Genomic DNA, 9249 nt, shown 5'->3' on the forward strand with positions numbered 1-9249 from the left:
TTTGGGATCCCCAGGACAGATGCACCTGTGGCTGCAGATCACCGTCTCAGAAGCCTGCTTCTGTTTGCTTAGCCAGTGTTTTGACAGATTCTGATGACAGCAGCTGGGCTGGCTCCCCAGGTGGATCCTTTTGGGGACCTGGGAGAAGGGAAGGATGGCCTGGCTCCTTGGAAATGTCCTAGATGTCAAGGAAGCTGAGAGGAAGGAGGACTGTCCTGAGCTGTGCCCTTATCTCACCCGCAGGTGCCATGTTGGACATCGGCATCTGTTTTTGACCCCTTTCCTTCTGCTAGTCACCCTCCTAGCAGTGCAGAGATGCAGCAGGTTCTAGCTTTCGTGTGTCAAACTGAAGCTGGGGACAGGAGAGTTGGCAGAGGATGCACACTGCTGTGCACGGAGCCTCTGCAGCAGGGCGGATAGGTGTCCCTCGCTGTGGTGCACGGTGGGAGGGCGCTGCTCTCATCTTGGGTGCCCTGCTGCTCCCATGAGCAATTTTGCTGGGCGCCGTGAGGCCTGCCTTGTCCCCAGGAAGGGCTTTGAGGCAGACAGAAGTGCCAGCTGGTTGGTGACTGCTATTGCAGCCTTATCCCCGTTGACCTGTGTTCCTTCTCTGGCTTTTTAACTGGACCAAAGATAAAGGACTGTGTGGGCCCTCCAGTCGCTTAAGGTGGGAAAGGCTGTTCCTTTGGAAGTTGCCAAATACGTCGAGTTGCCATATGTAAAAGCGGTATTGTTTCTGTGATGGTCTCGCAGATGCCCTGAGTGAGTGTGCTGTTTGTGTCTCTCCGTGGTCTCTAACCTCAGCAAACCTGCCCCACGGTACCTCGGCACTGTGCCCCGCAGTGTGTGTGTTGGCGGGCAGCCGGAGGCCTCTTTTGTCTCTGATACCACCCCCTACCCCTGTGACTTTCTCCTGGGAGTGCCATGTTGGATCAAGTGCTTGTCTGACCCGGGCGCTGTAGCGCTTGTACCTGCATTTCTGCTCTGAGTGTTTGAGTCTCCGTGAGCAGTCATGAAAGGCAGAGGAGCTGGAGCATACTTCATTTTCCCTAGACAACTTTCAGTAGCATGGCACATGGGAGAGACGGGGAAGGTGCCTGTGGGGAATGCACTGCCTAGAAGCCGCCTTGGCCCAGGCACTGAGGGGCACCTTTAAAGCCAAGCTCTGTGGCTCAGCTGCTTATCAGGGCACAAGGGCAGCGATTTCTAGAAAGACTGGACTGTACCACATACCTTTTGAGCATAGAACCTGACCGTGCCCAGGTGGCTTACATTTTCTCTAGGCTCTCACACATTTTCTCCTTTCTCTAGCTGTAGAATAGCATAGAAGCGTGTGCGCCGGTTCCCGCAGCACCTGCACATGGACGCCATTGTAAGTGCACATGTTGGCACCTCAGAAGTCTGGCTGTGCCTGATACTTTTACAGCTGTAACGTGTTAGTTCTACTTACAGGAAGTGCAGTCACTCTTCCCAAAGGGTCATAGGCCTCTATCCTGTCATATCTGTCTATCCTAAAAAAGTTTAGGTGTAGTCAGGGAAAAGCAGAGATAGCAGGAGTTACTGCTCTGCCTAGCAGAGGACTTTGGAAGAGGGAGTTTTGGCCAAATGGAATGTCGTCATACTAAGAGAAGCACTCCGTTTGGGGCCTTGCACCCACTTTTGTAGGCCCTTGTCCCTCTGCTTCCCTGGCCATGCTGGGTGCTCAGCGCTGAGCAGGGGTCTGGGCGGGGCTGGTGCCCTGGCCCCAGCCCCAGTTTTAGCACCAAGTTCATCGAGAAGGAATGAGGCAGGAGGTAGGCCTTGAGCAAGTACCTCCTGAATGCAGTGTTACCTTCATTGAACTTTCCAGACTGCCACAGCTCATCAATAAAAACGCTGCTGCTGAGCCCCAAGCCAGGCGCCCTGGGAAACTGGCATCCTCCTTCCTGGTAGAGGTCACTGCTGAAGGCCCTTTGCGGCTCTGTGCTTCAGGAGTCAGAGGGTGGTTTGTTTTTTCAGGGTTCTTGGAAGTGGTTTTGTTTTCCAGGTTTGTAGATTTTATTTGAATATTGATTCAAAGAAACAAGCAGTAGGGAGTTTGAATACTGACTTATACTTGGATATTAAAATTTTTTAATTATCTTAATTATTGTAACGCAATTATGAAAATACTTTCACTGGCCTAGGGATAACGTACAGTCAGAATTGTGACTCCTAACTTTACCCCCCAAACAACCAGGGGCTGCAAACACAGGGGACCTCACATGATTTTGTTGAAGTTTTGAGAGCCACACAACCCCAAAGACTATGCAAATAGAGGGGAGCACTGGAGAGAATTCCTCTTCCTGACAAAATCAACCCCGGATGGCAAATGTGGACAAACTCAAAACACAGCTGCCTGGTCTGTTCAGAGCAGGGCCGATGGGGAGCTGAAAGGGGGGCGTTCGCTGGGAGATATTTTACCTGCGCCCTTAGGATCCATGCCAGTGTTCCTGCTCCTCGGCCTTCTACCCTAGGCAGTCTGGCTGGTCCCTGCAGAGGGAGCTCTGCCCTCCCTCCTGTTGGTTTGTGGATGTTACATGACCAGCGACCCACACTCCCTGGCCCCCCAGGACTGCCAGGTGGGGAGTGTCTCTGCCTCAGGTCTGGGCCACCATCCAGAGCGCTGAGCCAGCACCACCTCTGCTTTTCTGCAGAACCTGGTCCTTTCCCTGGGTGTGAGGTGGGGCCAGCTGCCTCTGAAGTGACTTAGTTTCTGCACAATCATTATTGCTCTTCCGTGTCAGCAAGGCGTGGGTGGAAGCAACAGAGATGCTGAATATGGCTAAAGGGACACCCACACCCTCCAGCATAGCCTTTGATCCAGACCTTTGGGACCATAGCTGTCACTTGTGGGTACCCTTTGTTATTGTTTATGTGTCTGAAAAAAAGTCTGAAACGCTGTGACTTTTTTTTTTTTTTTGGTCAATAAAGATATGAAATAAAGGTTTGAGTGTTAGACTGCAAGTGTATTTGCCATTGCGGCTACTTCCCATTGATGCTTCTCAAGTGGGTCTCTGGAGATGGGCTCCCTGCCCCATCCTCCAGGGCAGCTTGCAGAGTCCTCATTGCTGCTGCTAAAACCGCCTGAGGGTGTTGGGCCTTCTCCCTCCCCCATTTCCCTTCCTGAGTCTGAAAGGCCCCAGAGGGTGCTGAGGAACAGAAGGCGGGAACAGATGGGCTGCCCACCAGGGAGCTGGAGGGACAAGGGGAGGAGCATGTGCTGGTTTTGAAGGGAAAGAAGTCTTCCTGGAAATGAGGAGTGACAAGGTGCCCATTTTCTCTGCAAAAAAGAAGATGAAAAAACATGGTAAGCAACCAAAGCAAGTATTCATCACTCAGCACCAGGCAGGGGTGGAGCTTTAAAGGCTTTAGATCAGTGCGGCAAACCATTTAGAGACCCAGTGCCCAACTGCAACCCCAGACTCAATTACTTGTCACAAAGTGCCAACACTGTGATTAAACCTGAATATTGAGGTTTTAGCTTAGAAAAAACAACCCATCCAATGCTCGGCTGCTCAGGCAATATGGCGCTTACGCTGATGGAGGGCCCTGTACCTGCTGCAGTGTGCATGCCATAGGTTTGCCACCACTGCTAAGATCATCCCTTCCTGTGCAAGACCGACAGCTGGGAAGATGTGATGCCCACATACACCCTGTATCAGGGTCCATGCAGGAGATGGACCCAGCACCTGCTAACCTGGAGTGGTGCAGGAGGAGGGACCCCGGGTTACCACAGCTGCAGGGGTTGTAGGGTGCGGTTATTGCTTCCAGGATAGGAGCAATGGCAGGAAGCTGTATTATAAGAATGTAGCGTGGGGCTGGGGATATAGCTCAGTGGCACAAGCGCCTTCCTGGCAAGCGCAAGGTCCTGGTTCAATTCCTGGTACCAAAAAAAAAAAAAAAAAGAATGTAGTGTGGGAGGAGGGACCTGCAGAGAGGGAGATGGAAATGGGTTGGCGCTTCTGTCCAAGGACCCCAGCTGCTCTGAGGACTGTGGTACAACTCTAAGGAATGAACCAAACTCCCAGACCCAGCTGGTGCTACCACAGTGCAGCAGTGCTGCTGTGGTTACACTGGTCGTGCTGCTAACAGCAAGCAGGGAGGAGGCATCCCTTCTTTGTTCCCTCTCGCCTGGCTGTGTCGCTCTCAGAGCTGCTGGAGCAGCTGGGGAAGGACAAGTGTGCCCCTGCAGCAAAGTATGGAGCTGGGGCTTGGGGCTGAGACGACAATACCAGAACCAATACCAATGTACACTTGAACTTCCACACAATGACTAAGAAAAAACGTATGCCTCCACAGAACAAGATACAACTACCCCTTGTACAAACAGAGATCCCTTGCTCTTCAAAATGGGCAAAATATCCACCATGCCCCTGTCAGCAAGCTGGTCACTACCTACTTCTGGGCCACAGTAATTAAACCTCCGCTGGCTTGGTGCAGCGGTGGCAAACCTATGGCACACATAGCGCTAAAAGGTTTGCCATCACTGCGTTGGTGGGTCAGACACCACCCACTTGGTGACCGCAGTCCAGGTTACACTTGATGGTGCCTGGTTAGGTGCTCCACATCCGCCAGGGCCCAGAAGCAAGGGGGAGCTGTTTCTCAAAGGGAGAGATTAGCGAGCTGTAAAAAAAGCCTGGATCACGTCCTGAGCCCTGCAGTTCTGTGTGGTGAGTGTGCATTTGGGGCTGCCGGAGGCTCTGGGTACATCAGCTTTTGCAACAGATCACTGAATCTGCTCTGTCATAAAGCCCAGGTGGCCGCCACACAGAGCTAAATTTTTAATGAGAATCATAAGACATAAAGACTTTTCATCAGTAAGGCTCTCCCCTGGAGTGAGCTATGACTGTATTATAAAGCCAGTTTAATTTTCCATACAGCTTTCAATACAATGCAATTCAGTTGCTAAGTTTTCTATTTTATTTTTACTTAACATTTTTATTGCAAGGTGTGGTGGCACACACCTGGAATCTCAGCACTTGGGAGGCTGAGGCAGAAGAATTGTGAGTTTGAGGCCAGCCTGGCCTACATAGCAAGACCTTGTCTCAAAAAAATATACTTTTTTTTGGTAAGAATGTTGTTCTTCATGAGATTATGCTGGGAAACTTTAATTCAATTTAACCAACTCCAACTTTTGCTGTTACAAGTTGTAGCTTTGCCTGCATTTTTCCTTTTGTGACTATTACCTCCTCTGTTTATTTTCCTCAAGTCAAATTTTTTATATCAAAACCTAAACATTAAAGTTTTTTGTTTTTTGTTTGTTTGGTTGGTTTTTTTTGTTTTGTTTTGTTTTGTTTTGTCTTTTTGAGACAGAGTCTCCCTATGCAGTTCAGTCTGGCCCTGAGTTCACTTTGCAGCCCAGGCTGGTTTTGAACTTTCAGTGATCCTCCTGCTCAGCCTACAGAGTTCTGGGATTACAGGCGTGCACCACCACACCTGGCTAAAGTATTTTAATAGTAAATTAAAGCATTTAGACTGATACTGGTTTTCTCTTAATTATAATTATAACTAATAGTACATATATAAAAAACATAATACAGCCATGCGTGATGCCACATGGCTATAACCCCAGCACTCTGAGAGGCTGAGGCAGGAGGATCACAAGTTTGAGCTCAGCCTGGGAGTTTAGTGAGTTAGCAAGACCCTGTTCTTAAAAATTACAAAAAGGGGCAGGAAGATGACAGAGTGGTGAGCAGCAGAGAAAGAAACTCTCCTAGATTTGGCTTCTAACACTGGAATACAGCAATGTGAGGAAGAGAAGAGGGAGGGAAGTGGGTCTCTGGAACCCAGGAAGGATCTGAAGCAAGAACTAAAGCCCACAGGGAGAGTGAAGAGAGAAACTTCAGCGAAGGAGGAAGTAGCCGGAAGTAGCCGGTGGAGCCTTCTCCCTGAGCCGGGGACTCACTGCATGGGACGGGAGGCTTAAAACTGCAGGCCAGGTGACTGCTGACAACCTCAGAGGCCTCCACAGAGAAGCACAGCAATGGAGCAGCGCAGAGGATACAGTGGACATACAGTGGACATAGTGGACCCAGTGGACTGCAGTGGCTGATGAGTTCTCCCATTCGAACCCGACACCCTGTGAGAGAGGGTGGTTGGCCAGCGACCATCTTGGAGAGACGCCGACTGAATTTGGGACTTGGGGTGGCTGCTAGCTCCTCCTAATGGCTCCCAGCCCCAAACCTTCAGTGGGTGCTGGGACCACAGCAAGGTGGGCAGGTGTGATTCCAGCTTCACAGCCTGAATTTCAGTGGAAATAGATCATCCTCTCCCCCATGGGGGATCTGCTGCCGGCTTGCTGGGACTGATCATCATGGATCTGGACTCTGCCGACGTCTACCAGTAGCAGCAGAGACACACCTTGAAGTGGACATTTAAAAATCTTTGTTATGTTTCCTTTCTGTTTTTTTTTTTTTTGTTGTTTATTTTTATTCTCATTTTCATATGAATGTGAACATGATTTCTAGTTTTTTTTGTTGTTGTTGTTGCTGTTCTGTTCTGTTCTTGTTTATATTTCTTCTTTCTCTTTCCCTCCTGTCTTCTGCACTAGTTTCCCAAAGTTTATCTGATCCTCCTTTGTCCTCCAGCCTTGCTTCAAATCTCTTCCTTTTCTTCTTTCTCTATTTTTCCCCCTAACCTCTTTTAAGTTTTCTCCCCTAGAAGGGATTGAAAAGAGAGTAGGGGAATGGAAAAAAAGTATATCATGTACTGGTACAATTTCTCTATGATGAATATGATCATTATGTGTATATAAAATGTACCAATAAAATCTGATTGAAAAAATAATAATAAAAATAAATTTTCTTCCCTGAGGGTAAATTGCCATATTGAGCACTTATCTATGATATATGATTTTCTGGTTCATTTTAAATTTTGTTATATAACCACAACTATATCTAGTTCATACAGTTAAAGGTAGCAAATTAATAGTTACCTCAGCTTGTCATTTACTAGGCTGTGTTTGATGCAGTTGTTATTGCTGATTGTATTACTTTCACCAACATGACATAATTGTTCAAAGCAGTGGTTCTTCCTGGTATACCAAGACTGAGATTGGGTTAAAAAATACTATATGACAGTGCCAAAGAACCAAGGGCTAGGCCCAGTAGGCAGCAACTTCTCATCCCCAAAAACTGAAGAAATAAGATCTTTCAATAGACTCAAAACTCAGAAGCCAGCTACACCTAGAAGACACCTCAGAGAAGTCATTTCCTAAGGTACTAAATACTAGTAATAAAGCTACTCTCTATAGGCAATTTACAAGCATCAAACCAGGAATTAAACTAAAAGAAAAATACAGAATGAGAAGACATTTAAACAAGATGCAAAAGAAAAAAAAAAAGTTTGCTGAAAAAAAAAAAAGATGCAACCCACACATCTAGCCCACCAAAGGTAAACACGAGGGGCAGTGAGGTGAAATAATCCAAAAGTCACTGACCTGAACTTTGTGAAGTAATAGCAGAAGTAAATAAGCAGATGAAGGAGGCTCTAAAAAAATCAAATCAGAAATAACTTTTCAGATAACTATAGAGATGGTGACCATAATGAAAGACATGGTTAGTGACTCCAAAACAGATACAGATACAAAAGTAGGGAAGCTTAGAAAAATGATGGAAACTACAAATGCCCAACATAGGAAAGAAATGGAATCCACAAAGCAGATTCAAACATATCCGGGAGATTAAAAATTCCACTTAAAATATACACAGCAGAATGACCAATGTGAGGACAGAATTGCAGATATAAAAGACAGGGTTGCTGGGCTGGGGATTTAGCTCAGCGGTGCAGTGCCTGCCTGGCAAGCATGAGGTCATGAGTTCGATTCCTGGTACTGGTAAAAAAAAGAGGGTTGCAGTTAATAATCATGAAAAGAAATATTCAAAATAGCAAGTGACCCAAGAAAAATCAACCCAACAGCTGCTGGATAATACAAAGAAGAACAACTGATCAGTGTCAATGAAAAAGCAAGAGAGAGCACAAATGACATAAAAAACATATTCATAGACATCATGGCAGAAAACTTCCCAAGCAGAGAAAAAGAATTTGACATACAAATTAGTGAGGCAGTATAGAACTCCAATTAGCCATGATCAAAAATATATATATACAGCAATGCATATAATAGTCAAGATTCCAGATATTGAATACAAAAACAGAATATTGAAAGCTGTTAGAAAAAAGAAACAAATCACATATAAAGGAAAGCCTATCAGAATCACAGTACACATCTCAACACAAACCCTCAAGTGAAAGAGAGCTTGGAGTGAAGTATTTCAAGCCCTTAAAGAAAACAACTTCCAACCCAGATTGATGTACCCTGCAAAACTATCTTTCAAAATTGATGGAGAAATAAAATGCTTCCCTGACAAAGAACACCTGAGGAAATGCATGACCACCAAACCAGCACTTCAAAATGTTCTAGATCATCCTTCTAGATCACTCTAGAAAGAAATAACAAGGATTACAATTCCATGAACCCCAACAGAATGAATCCACCAGACAATGCAAACAATTAAACAGAGGGAGGGGAAGAAAAGAGGGGGAGCCAACAACAGGAAAATAACATGACAAGGACAAGTCAATACATATCAGTTATAACTATCAATGTAAATGATTTTAATTCACCAATCGAAAGAGACTGGTAGAATGGATCAAGAAGCAAGATCCAACAATATGTTGCATACAAGAAACACATTTAATTAAAAAAGAAATTCATAGACTGAAAGCCAAAGGATGGAAAACAATACTCCATGTGATATGAACCCATAAAAAAATCAGGCATAACTATTCTATTTGCAGACAAAGTGCATTTCAAGCCAAGACTGATTAAGAGAGACAAAGAAGGTCACTACATCCTTGTCAATCAAACAATCAAAAAGGAAGAGATAACAGTCATAAATATACACGCAGCAAATACCAGTGTACTCAACTATGTAAAACAAATATTAATGGACATGAGAAATAAGCACTAGTGTAATTGTAATGGAGGACCTCAAAAACCCACTGTCACAAATAAACAGATCAACTGGACAAAAAAAATTAACAAAGAAATATCAAAACTGAATCAAACTTTTGCACAAATGGACTTAGTAGATGTCTACAGAGTGTTCTACCCCACAACATAAGAATACACATTCTTCTCAGTGCACGTGGGATGTTCTCCAAAATAGACCACATACTAGCTAGTAGAACATGCTTAACTAAATGCAAAGGAACTGATACTATCCC

General features: G+C 45.6%; 1 protein-coding gene across 1 annotated transcript in view; it reads left to right on the plus strand.

Annotated features, from left to right (window-relative positions):
• The window catches only part of Kctd2 (potassium channel tetramerization domain containing 2), a gene marked incomplete at its 5' end in the record, with an annotated part of 19002 nt that extends 18250 nt beyond the window's left edge, over nucleotides 1-752 (plus strand). Inside the window, 1 exon segment of the mRNA XM_013508657.1 lies at nucleotides 1-752.
• Nucleotides 753-9249: the final 8497 nt, after the last annotated feature.

This window comes from Chinchilla lanigera, unplaced genomic scaffold (assembly GCF_000276665.1).
Source record: "Chinchilla lanigera isolate Chin_1 unplaced genomic scaffold, ChiLan1.0 scaffold00152, whole genome shotgun sequence".
In the NCBI taxonomy this organism is placed as follows: Eukaryota; Metazoa; Chordata; class Mammalia; order Rodentia; family Chinchillidae; genus Chinchilla; species Chinchilla lanigera.